The following is a 21,357-nucleotide window of genomic DNA, read 5'->3' as shown; positions in this document are numbered from 1 at the left end:
ACACAACAACACCTAAAAAAAACGACGACATTTCAGACACAATTACACTTCATGAAACACTACTACATTTTGAAAACACAATGACATTTTGCAAAATACAGCAACATTTTTAAAAAAAACAACATTTTGGCAAATGCAATGACATTTAACATAACACAACATGCTGGAAAACACAATGACATTTCGGAAAAGACAACAACTTTTCACAAAACTTAACAATACTTCCGAAAGACAACAGCATTTCGGAAAACACAGCAATGTTGTTATAATGTTGTTTTGTTTTGTGAAATGCTGTCTTGTTTTCTGAAATAATATAGACCCTTTTGCGTTGAAATTAACAATATTTGCAAATATTAAGTGCAATAATTAAGTAGATATGTAAATAGTAACTAAGTAACTGACCTTATAGTGGAAAAGTCAGACACAAATGATTATCCAAAGCATTATTTTATTAATTTATTCAACAGTGATCACAGAACAAACAAGTGCAACCAATGCAATGGGACTTAGCCGTAGCTAATGTGCAGTCCTTGTTCCTGTGGTGTCAGTATTGGGAGACAGACTAGAAGAGAGACGGAGGTATCACGTGAGAAGTCTAACAGGGGATGTTGCAGTTATGTGGTCTTCATCAGTCGTCCACCAGGCACAAACCGAAACAAGCAAACAGGTCATGAATCAACAGGCAGGCACAACAGTAACAGGTTGGAATTCTTCTGCTATAGTGGCACGATAGATGATCTGCTCAAGGGCTAGTTGGCATGTAGATACATTGATGAAGGGAAATGAGGGGGAGGTGGGCATTGAAGTGATGTTCATGCGGCAAGTGGGAATAGTTGAGGACTACAGCTGTGCAGAGAGGGAACTGGCTAATGGGCAGAAAAGTGCAAAAGTATATTTTGATGAAGACGCTGCCATAACAGTTTCATACTATGGTCAGTTTGATTTATAAAGAAGAAAATCATGAATCACAACTTCCCTCAAGGGGCTAGTTACCTTCAGTTCTTTGTTTACCAGCCTTTGTGTTTTGTTTTTTTTGTACTTCTCTTGTTTTGGTTTTACATGCCGTCTGTTTTATTATGAATAAAAATGGCTAATTCAACATCTGGTCGAGGAACAACATAAAAATAAAACGTTTTGCACTACACTAGGGCATTTACACATGCTGATCAATGTGCATAGTCCCTGTAAATTAAAAAAAACATGTATTAAAAGATAAAATAATTGGATGAACACACCAATTACTGTGCTGTGATTTTACTTTGCAACCTGAAAAAACATGGCAGCTGTTCTGAAACATCAAATTTTTCCCAAAACTATACACCAAAATCAATGTCTGAATAAATTTGAAGCAAGAAATAGGCCGTGCTGCTGCAGAACCGTGGTTTAATTTATACCAACTAGGCTTAATTTGAATTTAGGCAGCAAGTCATGTTAAAAAATGCAGATCAAGTTGATCTAATTCTCGAAATTTGGTTTTCAGAGTCAAATCTCATATTAAGGACTCGGCTCTCATGTGTCATGTGTAATTGGTTGTTTGAGGCTAAAAGCTCACGCAGTTGGATAAAAACACATGCACACACATACACACATGCTTAAAACCACATACATACACACAAATTAGTACCTGCTTCTCCATGGTGACACACCCACATTTATAAATCATACAATCCCCAGGCTGTAAAGCTAATGGGCGTCCTCAGTCTCCTCTACAAGCTGTCTTTCTTTTGCTACCATGGGACATGATAAGCACAAACACATGCATTCACGTGCAAGAACACCACACACACACACACGCGCACACACCTTACCAGAGGGCACTGCTATCAGCAGCAGTCTAAATGCCAAGTCACCCAGCTAACCATGCAGAACTAACACTCTTCACTGACGTACTGCTTCTCACAACAAAAGGGCATTAAACACTTACTGCATGTGTGCAGGTATTAAGCGTGAATGTAATGTCACACACACAGGCTCACACAGATTTTGGACAGGTGTGGCCAACGGAGATACAAGGACCGAGAGCATGAGAGATTACAATCAGAAACTCAGAGAAACAAGGCCAGAGCTTGCGCAAGGAGTATATCTCAATGCGTGTGCATGTGTGTGTGTGTTGTGATGAATTGTAACAGTCCAGCAGGCTTCAGGCCAGAGGACAGAACCGCACTGAGGTGAGGCCAGGCCCACCTGCCTGTGTGTGAGTGGATATGAGAGCAGAGTGCAGCAGCAGGGCAGTCTGCAGGAGGAAGGGTGTGAATCTGGGTGTGTCTTGAGTCCAGGGCTACTTTTTCTAAATATTCCAATCTGAAGATTTAATGCAATAATTTAATAAATAATGGTATATTTTATTCATTCATGACTTTTGAGATGTTCAAAGACACTGAAATTCTTATTCACATTTTTGTCCATTATGACTATTTGTCATCATAACATTTTCCTCATTACCTTCATAGTGGAGAAATGCGACATGTGGCTAATTGCTCTGAAACTGCTGTGCTGTTTGCGACAGAAACTACAAGTAATTAAAGGGGATTCTGTTCTGCAATTACTTCTTCTAAACGGCAAATATTTAGAAGACTGTCTAGCCATCCACCAGTTATCTATAAACTGCTTATCCTTTGCAGGGTTGCGTGGAGTCGGAGCCGATCCCAGTTGGCATTAGTCAAGGGGCGTGGTACACCCTGGACAGATCACTGACGCATAGAGTCAATCAACCATTCAAGCTCACAGTCACACCTACTGGTAATTCAGTCACTAATTAACCTGCATGTCTTTGGACTGTGGGAGGAAGTCAGAGCAGCAGGAGGAAACCCAGAAAAAGGGAGAACATGCAAACTCCACCCATGAGATGATGACATTGTTTGGAAAGCTGTCAGAGGTTCAAGCTTTTGTGCTCATCAACGTAGCGCTTGCTGGAGTCAATTGCTTAATCTACTGAGTAAAAGGTTATCATGACAAACAGTCTCAATAGACAAAACAAGATAAACAGTTAACTGTGGCTAGCAACTCTTTGAGCAATCACCAGCTTTTGTCCCACAAAAACCACTGAATTTTTGTCTCCTTATATCCAGCGGTTTCACACATAGAAATGTTGAAACACGGTCTTGAACAGTGGTCATTGGCTTGGCAGCCTTTCCCCTCGATATGAAAGTCAAGTCATAAACATGTAAGTTAAACCTGACATGACACACGTTGTAGTAATTTAGCCTATGACATGTATGAATGAGAACATATCCGTGGTTTGCATAGACATTACTGTCAACATTTTATTCAAGCTTTGGCACAGTGGTTTGAGCTAAATGCTAACATTGACAGTTGACTTACAGTTTAAAGGGTGCAATGTCTCAAATGTTCACTGTATTAGAGTAGCATGCTAGCACACTAGATACACAAACCAAAGTATCCAACAGAAAACTTTATTCTGATGATGGGGCTAAAAGAAGAGTTCATATCGAAGCTAAAAATGGAAAGAACCCATGTGTCTATATATTGAAGAAGGTTATTTCTTTTGGGCTTTCATGTTTGATTTTAAAGGTGTGGGACTGCACTGAAGAAAAGAGAAAGAAATGTTGTTTTGATTTTATCAGGGTGAATGTAAGGTTGATGTTTGAATCCACAACTACCTGGAGAAATGTTGCCTGTTCCTTGAACTAGGACTGGTTACTTTAAACTCAAAGTAGTGCAGCAGCTCTACTTTACTGGCCTGATAAATTGTACACGAATCTTGATTTGTACTCCACTCACTTCGCCCCCTTACCAACAGCATTGGTAATAGTAAAAGTGATGAAAAATATTTCAAGTCTGCCTCTGACATGCAGCATTGAAAATTAATCACCAAGGCCAAGATTCATAAATAAGTTCTTTGCGATGAATTCCTGTAGACAAACATTGGTATGATGAAATTTTATCATAAGGCTCATCTTTATAAATGAGGCCTCTGGCGCCTGAGTGTGAGACTCACTCCTAATGAGTCATAATGAGTGTCCTAATTTGAGGCGGCAGAGCTGAATCCAAATTTGAGTAACGCAACATAATATCAGCTATTTAGTGGAGGCTTTTATCCAAAGCACCTTGCATTACAGCAAATATAAATATTTTCAGCCTGAGTGGCCCCAGTGGGAATTAAAAAGGACCATTAAGAATGTGGGTCAGTGTTTGTTTTTCACATGAATCCTTTTGATCTGAGATAGAAGAAAAAATGAAACAGTAGTTAGTATTTAAGACCCTTTCATGCTGCTACATGAAGGTATATTTTGTAACTGTTAAGCATGTTGTGTTGACATTATTTATTTTCTACAAAGATGTTTATCTCAGAGTGTTTTCAAATGAGAATGTTGCGGCCAAGTTACCTTTACCCTTATCCTAACCTTCATTTTAAAAAGGTACCCTGTGGAGTCTTTACTTGTAAACAAACATGTTTACATTCAGTGTTTTGCGTAAAAATCTCTTACATGTGTCATCGAGGCATTGCACAGGTGTTGAACGCATTTAATTCCTCATAAATCATTTCCAAAGACAATCTTTTCATGTTTTTAAACCATCGATTACAGTCTTCTTTTGCCCAACTTTTCCTGCTACCGCCACCAACTGTAAATCAGGGCAATAGTGTTTTGTCCCTTTATATGATGATATTATAGATATTGTTAAATAATATAAAACAAGTTTGAGGTGAATGTAAAGCTTGAACAATATTGATAACAGTTTTTATGTAGACAAAAGTATCTCTTTTTCTTACAAACATTACAAATTTAAAACATTTTGACATTTCTGATTTCTACAGTACATCCATCATATTGTACTAATAATGTTATGCTAGTTAGCTTTAGCAACATTAGCTGGCTCACATTAGCAATATTATGTTATTTTTAGCTAGCATTAATAACTTTTGATAGTTGAACAAACTGGCAACCACTTGAGGGGGCAGATGATGGAACAACAGCGGACGTGAATGACTTGATGTGATCAATAACATCTTTGAGTTTTTTTAACCTCAATTTCTCGAGCCCAAAACACTGGTTCCTGCTTCTCAAACATGAATATTCACTGCATTTTTTTTTCTTCTAGGACAAAACAAGATATCTTTCGGGTTTTGTACTTTTAGCAGACAAAAAACAGTATTGGCATACATTTGGCTTCAGTAAATTGTGATGCAAATTTATATTATTTTGTGACATTTTATGGACCAAACAATGAATTGATTAATCAAAGAAGTCCTTAATTGAAAATGAAAATAACTGTTGTTTATTTATTTATTTATTTCGGCATGTTATTAGACAGTCATCATCACACATCATCTTAGTTAAAAATCAGGTAGTACACATGGCCGAAAGGGAAAGCGGGAGAAGCAGATGCTTATCTAGTCCCGCCCCCGTTGCCCACAGAATACATTATTTCCACAAGTTATATTTCTTTTGTATTTTGACGTACATGTTACAGCAGCATGCAGTGAACAGAGCTGCAGTCCAGCTCTAGACAGTCAACAGAGTCAGTTGAATTCTTCACAAAAGTGGATATTTGTACTTTTCAGTGTCAGCTATTGTTTGGGTACAGTTGGTACTTGTTTAGTCTTCCCTGTAGTCTCAACATAGCGTTTGCTGATTCCTGCCTCTGACCTTTACCAGACTCTCTTGTTGGTTCAGTTTATAACGATCAATAATCATATTTACATACTTTTTTTTGAAAACACTCAGATTTGCAGATTTTTTGAGTTCCTCATCAAGATTATTCCATTGTCTGACACCCATGACCGACATGGTAAAAGACTTTAATGTAGTTCGTACCTTTCTCTTTCTGAAAACAAAGTTCCCTCTCAGATTGTGTCCCTCCTGTCTTTGCAGCCCTAAGAAGTTAATGTCAATTTAATTTACCCTCTTATCAGTCGATTTAAATCCCAGGCTTAGCTTACAACAGATTGTCCATTTTTCTTCCTGATTTGTTTCAGCTGTTTGTCTTCTTTGTGATTTATAGCCTGCATGGACTAAATATTTGCATAACCACCCCCGCAGTCAGCAGGAATATGTAGAGCTTCACCTGCATGCTTGTGTGCGTATATGTGCAAAACTCAGCTCTATAGCACCGCTAGTGGTGAAAAACTCTACATGGCACCTTTAACCCAAACCCTTTACCCTCATTCCTAACCCTTATCTGCCCTCTCCGACGTATTTAAAAACAGATATTTTGCATCTTTACACCCTCTGCATTGCTCATATCCGTTTCTAGTCACATCTTTTGCTCTATCCATTTATCCCTCTTCATCTCCTCCTGTCTTTATCAATCCATCTCTAAGCGAGTCAGTGGCAAGAGTATCCAGACTATACATCATAGCTCATCTTGTCATCTATCATCATACTGGACGGATCTGTCGCTGGTTCATTATCTACAAGTCATCTGGTGCACTGTTCAAAGGCCACCTCCTCGGGCAAACAGTGGCAAATTTCTTGCATATGTTCTTGAGAATGAAAGGATTCAGATTTTGGGGGGTTTTTACTGCTTTTTTCAAATTAATATTCACAGAAAAGACAAGAACGTTCCTCTTCCACTTTATTCTGGCCAAAAGGGTTGACTTTGCCCTCAAGATATTAAAATTGTATTATGCAGTTTGGAATTAAGTTTGCTGGACACATGCAGTTTCTGCTGTAGTACCACCAAGTTTTAAATTTTTCTACTGGCAAGGCTGTAGAAATAATTCAGGAATAATGAAGGAATATTCTAGTGAGGTTTGGTTCCAGGTAGACATCAAAACACAAAAGCGGATTCATCTTTCCTATTCATTTTTATGAATCAGCGCTTGAATTGAATTTCATGTTTCAGCACGTCAAGGTAGTCCCAAAAAAGGTGAGGATGATGAAACCCTGATTCATGAAGCTAAAAAAATAAACAGGTTGCATCAGGGTTTTGCATTTTAGCCTAGTTACTTGTTCTGTCCATTGCTGCTGTGACACAACGGGCTCGCATTCTTGCTTTATGGTGTCATTCTTTTGTTTATTAAGCCTCAGGACCAATGAAGCATAATGTTTACCTGTTTTATGCAAGTCAGAAGAGAATAGAGCATTGAGAATGTTCCTGCTTTCAACTCTCATTATTGTTAGTTTCACATGCCTTCTGAGTACAGGTGCAGGTGTAAAGGGACCAGTAGTTGTGATTAGGAATGTTTAAACATCAGATGTGGGATCCAAATCACCAGGCAACCACCGCTTTAGGAGGAAGCTGTAGTGAACTGTGGATAGCCTGCAGGCAGAGAGCCAAACGAGTGGGTTTATGTTAGACGAGAAAAAATAACGTATTATATGTTCCCTGTTGGTTGAACATCAAACACTGGAGAGGCCTACCAAACTAATGTACAACAGTAGACACACAAACACAAGCACACACTCCAATCCCCCAATTACATATGTACACTTAAATTTTTGCTTTTTTAAAAATGCCTACGGTAACACACACGGTTCTTTCCTTTTCAATTAATCAAAGGCTGGTTCCTCAGACACTGTGACAAGTTTGCAAACACGTCTTTTCTTAGCCAAAAACAAGATATACTTGTACTTGCAGAATCTCAGAGGAGAGCCTGGTAAAAGAAAGATGAATAGTGAGACAACAAAAAACTAGGCCAGGAAATTTAGTGGGAATAAGCCAAAAATGAATATCATCACCATTTACCCCAGTCACAGATGTTTCTAACTGGAATATTCTTGTAATCAGATGAGGCATTCAACTTAATTCCAAGAATGTGACAGTGCATACATAAGTCAAACACAGGCAGCTGTATTGTCCATTCCTAATATGACTATATGTAACTGTATTACAGGATGTTGCTGTTACTGTTCTGAAACACACATTTAACAATGTTCCTCACACAGATACAGTACAGGCAACCAGACCAATCCATTCATAATTAAATACACTCTAACACAATCACATTTACAAACAGTTACATGTACATGCAAACACCTACACGCGTGGCCTCTGGACCCCACACCAGGTGCAGCTGTGCTTTACAGAGCAACAGCAGGACTGGAGCGGGGCTATTTCGGGCTGTGGCGGCCAGATTGAATTAAAGCCGGATTAATCCCTGTAGAATTTGTGTCATTCTTCCAAGCAACACTAAATCCAAATCAAATTATACAACCCGTCCCCCGCTGCTGCCACCGCCGCCATCCATCCATCCATGGTACTGTAGCAGTCAGCCTCGAGTGTGCGCATGTGTGTCTGTGTGTGTGTGTATCACTGTCTTTTTCTCCCCCTCACTTTCCTCCCCTGTTTTCGTCCCTCATTCTCAACCACATGATCTATCTGTCCTCCATCGTCCCCTCCGCCAACCTTTTGCTCCTCTCCAGCTGTGACTGATGTAAGGGAGGTTAATTGATAGTGACAGCCCCTAAATCCAGTAGAGGAATCGTTAAATGAAAGAGGACTTTGGGACGGTCAATCGAGTTCAGCCAACTAAGGCTTTTTTCCTGGTACTAGCCTAATACTGAGGCACACTTTCACTTATTACAATAACCCACACGGACAAAAACACACCCAGACAATACAAAAACAACAGGACTGTACATACAGACATCTGGATCTTAGCCATCTGGCACCGACTCACATTTAAAGGAACACATCATGTTTTGGGGAGAATGATCCCCCTCGTAAACAAACACTGAGTTCATCCCTGGGTATCGTGTACATTTTAAACCATGCTGGCTGCTGCTGGGTGATTGGCTTTTTGTCAAAAGTTTAAAATTGAGAATTACTAGCAGAATATGGGTTCAGATCGGGTGTTTGCCTAAAATGGAAACATTAATGTTTCAACAATATTAATCAAATAATATTTTGTTTTTTTTACACTTAAGTTGATGCATCTTAATCTAATTAGTCAATTGAATTTAATTTTAACAGGTCTCATTGAATTAATTTGATTTAGCACGCTGAACTTAAAAAATATGAGAAAATGTAATTGAATATTTAAGTTCAGAAAATTTTTAGAGAGAAATCAATTGAGTTAACTGAAAATATACATTTTTTAAATTCTATTTTACTTAATAACATTATTACTTAAACGTTACGTTGAATATTTTCAAATTATTTGGTTTTACAGTGTACTTTTACTATTAAAACTACAGTGACAGTTGTGCATGCTGATTAATATGAGTTTTGAGCTTCAGCTTAGGCTGGATTGATCTGGGCTGGGTTGGACTCAGGCCAACATTTCAGGCCTGTTCAGTGCTCTAATGTGCATAAAAATCTATCTGACGTGACTCGGGCAGAAATTGTCAAGGACAAGGACATTTATTAGAGTTTTAGTCATGTTGCGCTCATGTGAAGTGATGTTCACCGACTTTCCTTCCTCATGATCGGATGTTTCCCTGGACGTTACAGCAACAGTCAAATGAAACACAGCCAAGGCCGGATTAACCATATGGGCAACTGGGCAATTGCCCAGGGGCCAACGACCTCTAAAGGGCCCAGGGCAGTGAGGGCACAAGCAAAATATCTGGTTATCTCTCGCTTATATATGTTAAACTGTCTGCCGGAGCCGTTGCGCTGCACAGAGACCCTGCCCCTGTCTGTGACTGTGACCGTGAGCTGAGACCCTCTTCTCATTGGTCAGGCCGTATGAGGCGGATCAAAGGTGACGCCAATCAACGTGCACTGAGCGGCTTGCGTGACGTCAAACGCCGCTACACAACTCAAAAAATGCAGACATGGAGAAGCTAAGTGGGAGCGCTAAACGGAAATTAAAAAAGGAGAAGGACATCAGAAACGCAGAAAATTTAAAGTATATGCCGAAAATAGGTAATTTCTTCACTCCAGTTAACGTTACCAACTGTTCTGCTAAGGCAGCTTCCGTCAACGAGGACAGCTCAGCTAGCCAGGACATTTCTTCACTGCCGGCGCTAGCTAATGTTCACAGCCCGGACTCGGAGAGCGAAGAGCCCCCGGCAGCATCTTCAACCGACAGCCCGGATTCTGCTGCGAGTGCGACCGTTGAGGGAAGCGGTGATGGGTCTCGAGTCTCACCGCCATCTGAGCCGCTCGTCGAGTCTGCGAGCAGCCCCTGTACCTCAACGCCTCTACTCCCTGGGGATCCTGCACTGTGGGGGCCCGTTACGGAGCAGCTCCGGGAAGAGGCGATCTACCGAGGGCCTGCAGCTTTCCAGAACCGGGCTACCAAGTATCCTGCATCAGTAAGGGAGTCCGGACTTGGGAGTAGGACACGCTCCCTCACCAACGACTTGCTTCATTGCCGTCTCCCAAACAACCAAATTGTGCCAAGGGAATGGCTTCTTTACTCGCCATCAACTGGATCGGTTTATTGCTATGCCTGCAAACTCCTGTCATCCCAAAAGCATACATTTATCAGCGGATTCTGTGATTGGAAACATCCAGAGAGGATTAGTGATCACGAAAAGAGTGCAGAACATAGACAAAACATGCTTTCTTTATTGCACAGGTCTCAATACGCAAGCAGAGTGGACGCTTCTCTTGCCCGACAGTGTGAGGCAGAACAGCAGTACTGGAAAGAAGTCCTTAGACGTGTGGTTGCTGTTATTAAATTTTTGGGAGCGAGAGGACTGCCATTTCGAGGCGACAACGAACTGCTGGGCTCCGCGCACAATGGGAACTATTTGGGACTGCTTGAACTGATAGCGGAGTTTGACCCCTTTTTAAAGGAGCACCTTGAGAAGCATGGCAATAAGGGTAGAGGTAAGCCATCTTACCTGTCCTCAACTGTGTGTGAAGAATTTATTTCATTAATGGGTGACAAAACTAAGCAAGTGATAGCAGAGGAAATCAGACACGCTCAATATTTCTCTGTAATCGTTGATTCAACACCAGATTTAGCACACGTAGATCAGCTCACATTTGTTTTTCGTTTTGTCAGTGCAGATGGCAGAGTAGTGGAAAGATTCATCGGGTTTGAGCCCATCCACAGCCACACAGGTGTAAGCCTAGCTGAATCTGTGATTGAAATGGTGCGAGGCTTGGGGTTAGACTTGTCAAACTGTCGTGGCCAAAGTTACGATAATGCTAGCAACATGTCTGGCAAATACAGCGGGCTCCAGGCACACTTGAAAAAACAAAACCCACTAATTCATTATACACCGTGTGCTGCCCATTCGCTGAACCTCGTAGGTGTTAACTGCATTGATAATTGCTGTGAGGAGGTTAACTCTTTTTTTGAACTGCTGCAGTCTCTGTATACATTTTGCAGCGCATCAACACATCGCTGGAATACAGTTTTCCATAACAGCGAACATTACATTAGATACACTCTAAAATCCCTAAGCACCACTCGATGGAGTTGCAGAGCAGACTCCACAAAAGCTCTCAATGAAAATTACGGGGCAATTAGAGATACATTAGCCAAACTAGCTTCAGACTGTGATGAGAAAACACAAACTAAACTCGAAGCTGCTGCATTGGTCGCAAAACTTGATAAACTGGAGACAGTAATAATGACTATGTTGTGGGACCGGGTACTGCATAGATTTAAGGCAACAAGTGACCAACTCCAAAAAAGCGATATGGATTTAGCTACTGCTCTTGGCCTTTTGCGGTCACTGCATTCATATGTTGGCACTCTACGAGAACAGTTTGCAGAGCTCGAAGAATCAGCACGAGCTGTCAGTGCTACACAAAACTACCAGTCTGACACTCGACGCGTGAGAAAAAGAAAGAAATTTGCAGACGAGTCTGGTGATGACAGCGAAGTAGCTTTTACTGATAGTAGTCAGAGATTTAAGGTTGAAACATATTATGTCATCATTGACAGACTTTGTTCGTGCCTATCCAAGCGCATCGAAGCCTACACACATGTGTGTGACCTCTTTGGAGTTTTATTTGAGAGGGACTGTGATGATTGTGATGTGCGTGAAAGAGCTGCCAAGCTAAGCTCCACTTATCCGACAGATCTGGATGCTTCCTTGTCAGACGAACTTATTCAGTTCAAGCACTTTGTGCAGAATGAGACTTCACCTGTACAGCTGCTGCAAGCTCTTGAGAGACATGGACTTAAGACAACATTTCCGAATGTTTATGTTGCACTAAGACTGTTTTTAACCTTGCCTGTGTCTAACTGTGAGGGTGAGAGGTCTTTTTCTGTTTTGAAACGAGTTAAAAATGAGCTGAGGACCACAATGTCACAGACAAGGCTCTCTGCACTTTCTCTCTTGGCCATCGAACATGAACTTGTTAGTGGCCTTGATTTTGAAGATATTGTACACCAGTTTGCACATTCAAAGTCAAGAAAAAAGCCAGTGTAAGATGTGTTTGCCAAATGAAATCAAGCATTTCAAATTTAAACATGCACTTCCCCATTATTTAGGATTAAAACTGTGTATGTTGCCAGATTATGTAGCATTTCTTTTTGTCTTGTCTAATTGAGAGGAATTGACAGATTTCCAAATGTTTATGTTGCACTAAAATGGCTAACCCTTGCCTGTCCTGTTGAATTCTGAGGTGACAGGTTGTTTTCTGTTTTAAAATAAGTTAAAATGAGTTTAGGACCAAAATGTTTATTTGAACAGATGATACTGCATTTTATTGATTTTTTTCCTTGTGGTGGCTCCATGAAAATGCTGTAAATTGTTTATTGTTGTTGAGAGAAATCTGGCAGATTTCACAATGTTTATATTGCACTATAACTTGATTGTCCTGTTGAATTCTGAGGTGACAGGGTGATTTCTGTCTTAAATGAGCTGAGGACCATAGCAGATTATGGATTTTTGTTTGTGTCTTGTCTGTGGACTTCCTCTGTGATGGCTCCATCAATGCAATACATCTGTGTTGGGAATAAGTGTTGTTAAATAAATACTGGATGCTTTGAAAGTGGTTGCTTTTTTTGTTGTTGTGAAAATGGAGGACACTTCCCTCCCTCTCTATGTAGTGGGTAAATTTTGCCAGATTATACTGATGCTGATGTGTTTTGTTTTCATAACATCATATGCGAGTGAGTGGCCTTGACAAGAGGACATAGTGGTGCATTTGTAGCTCTATGAGCATTTGCACATCTGTACATCAACATACACTTGATGACAGTTAGATATTGAAGTATTGAGTACATTTACTGTATATTACTGTAATTTATTCTGTATTTTGCCAGATTATAGTGATCCTGGGGTCGTGATGATGGGGCCCTTGAATATTGTTGCCCAGGGTACAGCAAAGTGTTAATCTGGCCCTGAACACAGCCTGATGTTGAGCAAAATGACAGCTTTTTCTGGGTTTGAAATATTTGGGATAATGTAATGACACAGCTCAACAAAATATATAACAAAGGTCTAGTCGACATTTAAATGCAGAATAGTGCATATTATATCTTTAACTGATTGTACATTTTTCATTTCTTACATCAAAATTGAACTAATTCATTAATCTACTGTGAACAAAAGTCAGGTGTGGAAGCTCTTCATCTTGTTTTAAACTAAATTTAATGACGTGTTGATACATTCAGTATAGAATACATGGAATCAGGTAAGAAACTTCCACATGTTGGTTAATTTAAATTGCAGAACATAAATTCTCAGAAAATACAGAAGGACGTGACCTCGGTGCCCTCAGTGGTAGCTATGACCCTGACCTCCTTTGGTGTTTTTATCATGTAAATGAATAAGGGTCACTGTACATTAATTCCACTTCAACTGCATTTATATGATTATGTGTACAGATCTGTATATACCAACATCATTTTATTATTAAATCATTCATCATCATCATCATGATATTCTACAGGGAACTCTTTTTTTCAAAGTCAACTACAAATATCTCTTCAAATCTGCTGAATACATTTGAGTATATTTAAATTTCATGTTTTCACCAGAGACTGTAAACAGACATGAGATGAAGAGGAAAAAAAGAGTGACGTAAGCGAGATATTCAGAGGAGACTGGGTCACTGGGTCTCAGTTTGTCCTGGTAGCGAGTCATAATGGGGTTTGCGCTTAAATCAGAGAAACCCACTGCACTGCTCTAATCTGGGAAATGTTAATCTGCAATCCCCTGAACCACTTTGTAAATCTCCTGATAAGAATTCAAGAACTACTTTTTTTTATTTTTTTTATGTCAACCACACGAACCTACACAGATTTGTAGTGTTTCCATGTTTGATTTGTAGGACTGAAAAAAAGGGATTGTAAGTGTGAGTTGAGTATCATGCATTGTGTGTTTCTGCGTGGGTGGTTAAGTTTATATTTGAGTGTGTGAGTTTTCTCTCTCTCGCTCTGTGTTTGATGGACATTTCGGAGGTGTGTGGAGAAAGAGCGAACATGCACGAGGGGGGAGTTGGGAGAGGAGAGAGAACAGCAGCAGCCGGTGGCGTGAGGCTGGGAGATGAGTTCATTTCCTGACAGGGCTGACATGCTCAGCCAGCAGGGGAAATCTTGTACTTTCTCTCTCTCTCACACACACACACACACACACACACACACACACACACACACACACACACTCACAGAAACTCATCATTTTCTCCCTCAAACACGATTTCACATCTTGTTGAGCAACACCTTAGTAATGTACCGTCTTTAACGTATACATAACGCACACACGTGCACGCCGACTGACAGCATGCGATGAAGATGGAGACCGAGTGTGTTTCTCTCATGGGAAGATTTCTTTGTAATTGTTTGAGAGCTTGAGAGCGCTCACCAAATTAAAAACAACACTTTTAACTCAAGATGTCCCCGGCAGATTTCTCTGTCTGTCTCTGCCAATAGAGCCATGGAATGTCTTTGAGTGAGGTTGGACTGAGTAGCCTATTGAACCTCACTGCTTTTTTGTAAGAATCAAAATCATAATTTTTAAAGACTCAAAATATTTTTTTGAGGGAATTCAGCATATCTGATGAAGTTGATGTACTTGCACTGACTGTCAAAGGCCACAATCACACAGAGACCTGTCACTACAGGCACAGTCGCTTAAAAAAACACCTTGGAAAAGTGTGTTTTGGGCAAAACAGCATGGCTGTCATGTGTAATTAATGGAAAAAGCAGTGTGACTCCGTGCCTTGTGCTTAAAAGTTCACAATACTTCTGTAAGAAACGGCTAGAAAAACATGACGTGGTGCACTGGAGAGGAGCGCATGCAGGGCACGATTAACCATAGGAAACCGGTTGTTTTGCCTGACGATGTGTTTTTAGCAAAGCGTCTCTGTAATTGGTCGCTAAGTTAAGTGTGTCTGCGTGCTAACTTTTGTTAAATAGCCCTAAAAATTCAAATTTCAACACCATGCTGGGAGAAAAACTCATAATGCATAATCCAGCCTGGTCTCGCCAAATAGCATACAAATAAAACATCATTCTCTTTGTAAGGTGACTTTATATATATTGTATTTATAATAAGCCCAACCATCATCTTTTCCTTAACCTAACTGAGTCATTTTAATGCCCAAACCTAACTGAACTACTCGCTTTTTAGTGTTACTGTGACAGCTAAGGTCACCCAGCTATGGTGACGAAGTTAGCCTGATAAAGGTTACCTGACTTTGTTGATTCAAAAACTGGGAGTTAAATGACTAGAAAAGCTTAAATGGAAAAGCTTAAAGCTTAATTCTGTCGGTATGACACATAACATGTCTTTATAGGGGGAAATTCCACTAAAATCCAATAAAAACTGCTGTGTCTCATTCTACCAGTATAACAAGACATTTGGCCGTTGATTTGGAGTCGATGGCTCAAATGACCTGGGAGCTATTGAAAAAAATCGGGCGGGATATTCGCCAAAAATGGTGATTTTTCGTTAAAAAAGAATTTCCACTAAAATCCAATAAAAACTGCTGTGTCTCATTCTACCAGTATAACAAGACATATCGGTGCTATGGCCATCCAACAAACTGCCATCAATGGAGCCATGCCGATAGTGTGGCTAAAAAATTTAAACAACACCCAGCTGTCCTCTCTATTTGAACCCTAGGCAGAGTCTTTGTTGCCCGAGGCTTGACACAGCTGTAGTGCCAAACAAAGAGACAGACATGATGATGAACAGAGGAGCAGCAGAGGAGAGACGGGGTGGAAGCATAACTCCGCACTTTTTTCTTTTTCTTGGCGGTGGAGGTCAGAGGAGGAGGTGGTATGTAAAGGTGTGCAGGAAAGACAACAGGAGCAAAAATAAGGGGAGGCAGGGGATTGAATCGGTGAGACGAGGAGAGTGACTTGTGAAACCAAAGGCTATTGTTTTTCTGGACTACAGGATAAGAACAGAGACGGACAGAGACGAGAAACCCAGAAGAAAGAAAGAAAATTAAAAATAGAGCAGGAGATTGAGAAATATTGTAACATGTTATGATAGCCCAATCCACAGCGCAGCCTCTGACACTTGCTTTTTCCTCTCCATCGTTCTCCGCACCTCTTTGAAATGCTCCTCATCTCACGGGGCAAGGAGTAAAAGATGAAAGACAAGACACAGAAGAACAAGAGAGAGTCAGGAAACACGGTAGCTGTAGGTATAAAAGAAAAAGAAGAAGAGGAAGACAAAAGGTGTGGAGAGATCAAGATAAAGGTGAACAGAACAAGGTTAGAGCAGGGGGAGAAAAAGAGGCAACCCATCATCCAACCACCTCGCCTCTCCTCTTATCATCTCATCCCATCTCGCCCTGTCAAGGAACGAGCCAAGCAGAATGAAAAACCGAGGGTAACATGCGAAAAAAAAAAAGAAAAAAGAAAGATGAAGAGGGTGGAGCGAGGTGAGTTTGACAGTACTGTATTATCCCCCGTCTTCTAAATCCTTTTTCCCACGCAGGTGCATCCTGAGAGAATAAGCCCTGTTTCATGAAACTGTTTGTTATAGAAGCCCTATTCTGTCTGCCATCTTATTTCCCTTTTTCTAATAAATCACTCAAAAAGTAGACATCATACCACATGATGTGCCCGATGTAGAGGCATTTATAGCCCTACAGTAAAGACATATATAGATATAGAGACAAAAAGTCTGGATATCTTTTTTTTGCTCTTCTCTCCTCTGAGCTACTGTGAGATTGGTTTTTATGATTATGGTTTATCTGATTCACACCGCCACACAATTTAAACCTTCAAGACCTCCGAAAAGCAATACTGCTAACAGTAAAATTTATTTTTATAGCACTTCTTAATGGCATTACAATGCGCTTCATAATAAAATTAAACTACAAGAGACGCATTAAATAAGATAACCAATAAAACAGCAAATACAGGTACGGAGAATAAAACAGGAGCAAAGAGGCAGACACAATAAAATGTGAAGGGAGGGGAGAGTATATAAACAGTAAAGTGAAAGAGCAAATAAAGCTGTTCAAGGAATAAAAGAGCGGAAAAAGCTCAATTTTAAGGTCACATGTGCATCTTTTTGAATCATAAAGTAAGTTTTAATAGTCGGTAAACCTTCAGCTTAGACGCTACACTTAAATCCACAACACCTCTGAGAGCGTTTTGTATTTATTGAGGAAGGTCAGGTTGTTTCTAACGCAGGCACGGCAGGCAAATGGGCTTCTAAATCACAAGAAGGTCACTTACGTATGGCGTCCCATCTCCAAACACTCATAGCTATTCAATCAGATGCAAACATGTCTTTCAGTATGCCCATGTAAGCTCTCAAGTAACCCCTTTGAAAGTGGACAAAACACCCACTAACATCTGTTTTTTGCCTTCAATGTGAATGTCTAGAATCGGCATTTAATCCCACATCAATTGATTGTGCAGTAGTCACGGGTATTTAGCAGCTCCGACTTCAATCAGCTGTGACGAAAACACAACGCTCGGGTGAACACGTGAGTTGCGGCCCTTTTCAGGCGCCATGATAGTTAAAGGTGATATATTATGCTCATTTCTGCTTGTTGACATGAGTCCTTGATGTCTAAATGGAATGATAGTAACATGCTTTGGTCGAAAAAACCGAAGGATTGAGCACAGCAGGGTTGTTTACACACCAGTTTCACAGCCGGTTTCAGTGCCTTTCCCTTTTATGCTAATGAGCTATTGTGTGCGCCGCCCACTTCTTCCTGCCGGCCGGAGAACGTGAGGACGGCATCGCGTGACCATGGCAACGAGCGATACACAGCAACTTTCAATAAAGTTGAGGAAAAAAAACAAAACAAAAAAAACAACGAGCAATACACAGCGCGACGCAGCTTTTCTGTGTCCGTGCCTGCATACAACTGATAGTAGCACAGCAGACATGTAGCAGGTAGCCCCTGTCTCCAGCTCCAAAACAAAGTAGTGATTGCTTTACTGCAGATAACGTTTTGGTACTCTCAGGTCTGGTCTCTCATGCCAGCAGCTAACGCTACAGGCTGTAGCATTCGCTATACCGTTAGCTGTAGCCTACAGCTAACGCTACGGCTAATGCCACGGCTAACGCTACACACGTATTACATGTATACCAACACACAGAAAAACGGTCAGAGGACAGTCTCCCAGAGCCATGACATCTGCCCAACTACAGCAGCTCCTCGGGCTGTCACACAGTCAGCAGTGCATTCAGACAAGACACGCTTCTAGAAATTTGCTTACACACTGTCCTTTAGCACAACATGCTAATGAATTAACGTAGCTCACTGGCTGTGAATAACAGAGACCCGTTCACACCGTTTCCTCTGCATGTTCACCGCGGAACAGCAGCGAAACGTCCGCGAACAACTGACACACACAACTGAGACGATCTCACACCGTCTCCTCTGTTTGTTCACAGCGGAGCAGCAGCTCACTGTCCGCGAACAACTGAGACATTTCACCCCGTCTCCTCCCCATGTTAACGGCCGAGCAGTGGTTCACCGGCTGGTTAGAAGCGATAAAATGTCAATATCCTAATTCATTTTCTCAATTCACCGTCATGTTTTAAAAGAGTGCTGATATGACAAATTAACGTTGCGTATCATTAACATTATCGTGAATCCTACGGCCAGTAAGCCCAACGTTGATAACTTCACATGTAATGTTAGTTCAGCCTCATATTTACACCCATGGTTAGCGTTAGCTCATGTGCTAAACGGCCAAAGTAACACAAACTATACTGTTTTTTAAATACTTACAGTTCCATCACTGACAGCGGGTATGGATCCATGTTTTAGGGGACAATCTCGTTGCCAGTCCAGCGTTATACTGACCCTGGTTGCTGAAACAGTCCGGGGTGAAGTGACTGGCACAGACCATAACGCTTCTGCTCACTGAAGCTGGGACCCTGATAAATAAAAAGTAGCCTCTTCGCTCTGATATCCTCTTTGGTAGGGAGGCGATGTAGCGAAACATGAGGATCCGTGCATCCGACGACAGAGCAGCAGTGCTTGGCTTTCGGGGTGTACATGGTAGCGGTCAGGCTGTAGCGTACAAGTTAGCGAGGAGGAGAAAATGGCGGATCCTCGTTCAGGTAGCTGGCGTAATGTGGGAGGAGATACCCAGCGCGAGGGCGGGGAGTATGCAAAAGAGTCGAAATCCAAACGGCTCATTTAGAGACTCAATTCCTGACTCTGCCAGGTACAAAATATTGACTTAGTTGTCAAAACTCATGCTTAGGGGGTGGGGAGGCACTCCGGATACGCAAATATACATACTAAAGCAAGGAAAAAGTCAGTTTTGCATAATATGTCCCCTTTAAGGATGCTGGCTTGTTCATACTTTTTCATCTGTCTCTGTTCAAGAAGCGCTTTGTTTTTAAGATGCAATATGTAAGAATCATATCAAAACAAATAGGGGGCAGCATACCACCAGAGTAGCCGATGCTAACTGTAGCTGCCATTGGCTAGTTAGCTCAGTTAGTCGTGCAACTAGCAGTTCGGACTAGAAGCTCAGGACCGGGGGAGTGTTAGGAGCTTTGGACCGGGACGGGCTGGGGCTAGCTGGTTAGCAGTAGATATCGCAGTAGATATCAGTAGATATCAACACAATACAAAGACATCATATTGTCAAAAATTGCTAATTTAGATGATTCTTGATTGTTTTCAACGAAAATTCTTACAAATTGCCCCTTTAAAGAGAGACTTCCACGCTAGTGAGCTGCCTGATCGGTATTAACTCGCAACAAGAGATGGGAAAGAAGCAAGACATGTCACTCCTTTAGCATCTTCCGTTATCAGATTCGGAAAAAACAATGTGTCAAAATCCAGAATTATATTAAGACTTTTAAAAACAAGTTTAAAGTCTTCTGGATGTACTCTGATGAGGTGTTTGATCTGCTGCTTTCTACCTCTCCCTGCTTCTCCGGTGCATCATGATGGAGAACGTGACGCACAAGAAAAAAACACAAAGGCAAACTTGTTTTTTATCAATGTGAATGAGTGTACCTGCGCATAAAAAACCCTGCACGTACGCGCTAATTTTGGTGTGGTAACAGAGAAAGAGGAGAGGGAAAGACGGGAATGTGATATCAGAAAAACTGAGAGAGAAAGAGAACGAGTGTATAATCCATGTGGCTATTTTATAATTAGCTGACAAAGCTGACAAAAACCCCAGCAAGTGACTGAAGCATTAGATTAAACAACGTTCTGTATTTAACAGCCACGACCGCACGCTCCAGTGCTCGGGGAGTGTAATCAGAAAACCTCACACACATATCCATACACACCCTCATACTCATGTCAGACAAGTACATGCACACACCCACCCTAACCTTCCATGGCTGCCACAGCGCCGCAACCACCACTGGCTCTTGACAACAGTCTAATTGGTAATTATTCACATGCCCCCCTCCTGGGAACCAGCAATCCTAATGAAACCGCTTCGGTGTCTGGTGCACAGACAGGTCTTTAGCACGCACACACACCCCCGCGGAAACACACACACACACACACACACACACGGACAAAACTTGGGGTGTGTAAGAGGTCGTCGGGGTCAGGCGGGAAGTGAAAGGTTACGGGTGGATGAAAATCAGGCTGCAGATACAGGGTAATTAAGTTGACCTTTGCAACTGACATTGACCCTGCACACAAAGAGTGTATCAGTGAGACATTGTTGGTGATTAATAGAAAATGGTTCATGCATGAACTCTGCATAAATGCTGCTTTAATTATATGTTTGGTGGCTTACAGAAAACCTCTCCATGTTGCCCATTTTGTTGTTGTTTGAGATGTTAATTAAAGTCAGAAACTCCGAGAATTCATTTCTAAAAAGCAACAAAAAACGAACGTGCCTCTCTGATCTGCTTCCATCTAGAAACACAAAGTACTTGCATGACATGAATGATATGGATTATACACGTCTTAGAAGCGCACGCTGACTGCCGAGGCATAATCACACTTGACGCATTATGACTCACTAATGCTTGGCGTTAGTGTCATTCTGTACAGCATGTGAGAAGGTTGGCAGACATTTTTAGATCCAATATGATGATGGCTAAAAAGGGCCCCGCTGATTGCTGTCATGTTATAATCAAGTCATTTGCATATCATCACATTTGATGAGGTAGATTACTT

At 41.1% G+C, this 21,357-nt stretch overlaps 1 long non-coding RNA gene across 1 annotated transcript in view; it reads right to left on the bottom strand.

Moving 5' to 3' along the window:
• Window positions 1–434: 434 nt before the first annotated feature.
• LOC311272723 overlaps window positions 435–21,357 on the bottom strand; it is a 30,265-nt gene continuing 9,342 nt past the window's right edge. The window contains exon 4 of the long non-coding RNA XR_014624593.1: window positions 435–623. This is a non-coding gene — a long non-coding RNA (uncharacterized lncRNA). The remainder of the gene's footprint in view (window positions 624–21,357) is intronic.

The sequence above is a fragment of the Pagrus pagrus genome (genome assembly GCF_965226575.1).
Source record: "Pagrus pagrus genome assembly, chromosome: 17".
Lineage (NCBI taxonomy): Eukaryota > Metazoa > Chordata > Actinopteri > Spariformes > Sparidae > Pagrus > Pagrus pagrus.
The sequence above is the reverse complement of the archived record's forward strand: the minus strand, read 5'-3'. Positions and strand labels throughout refer to the sequence as shown.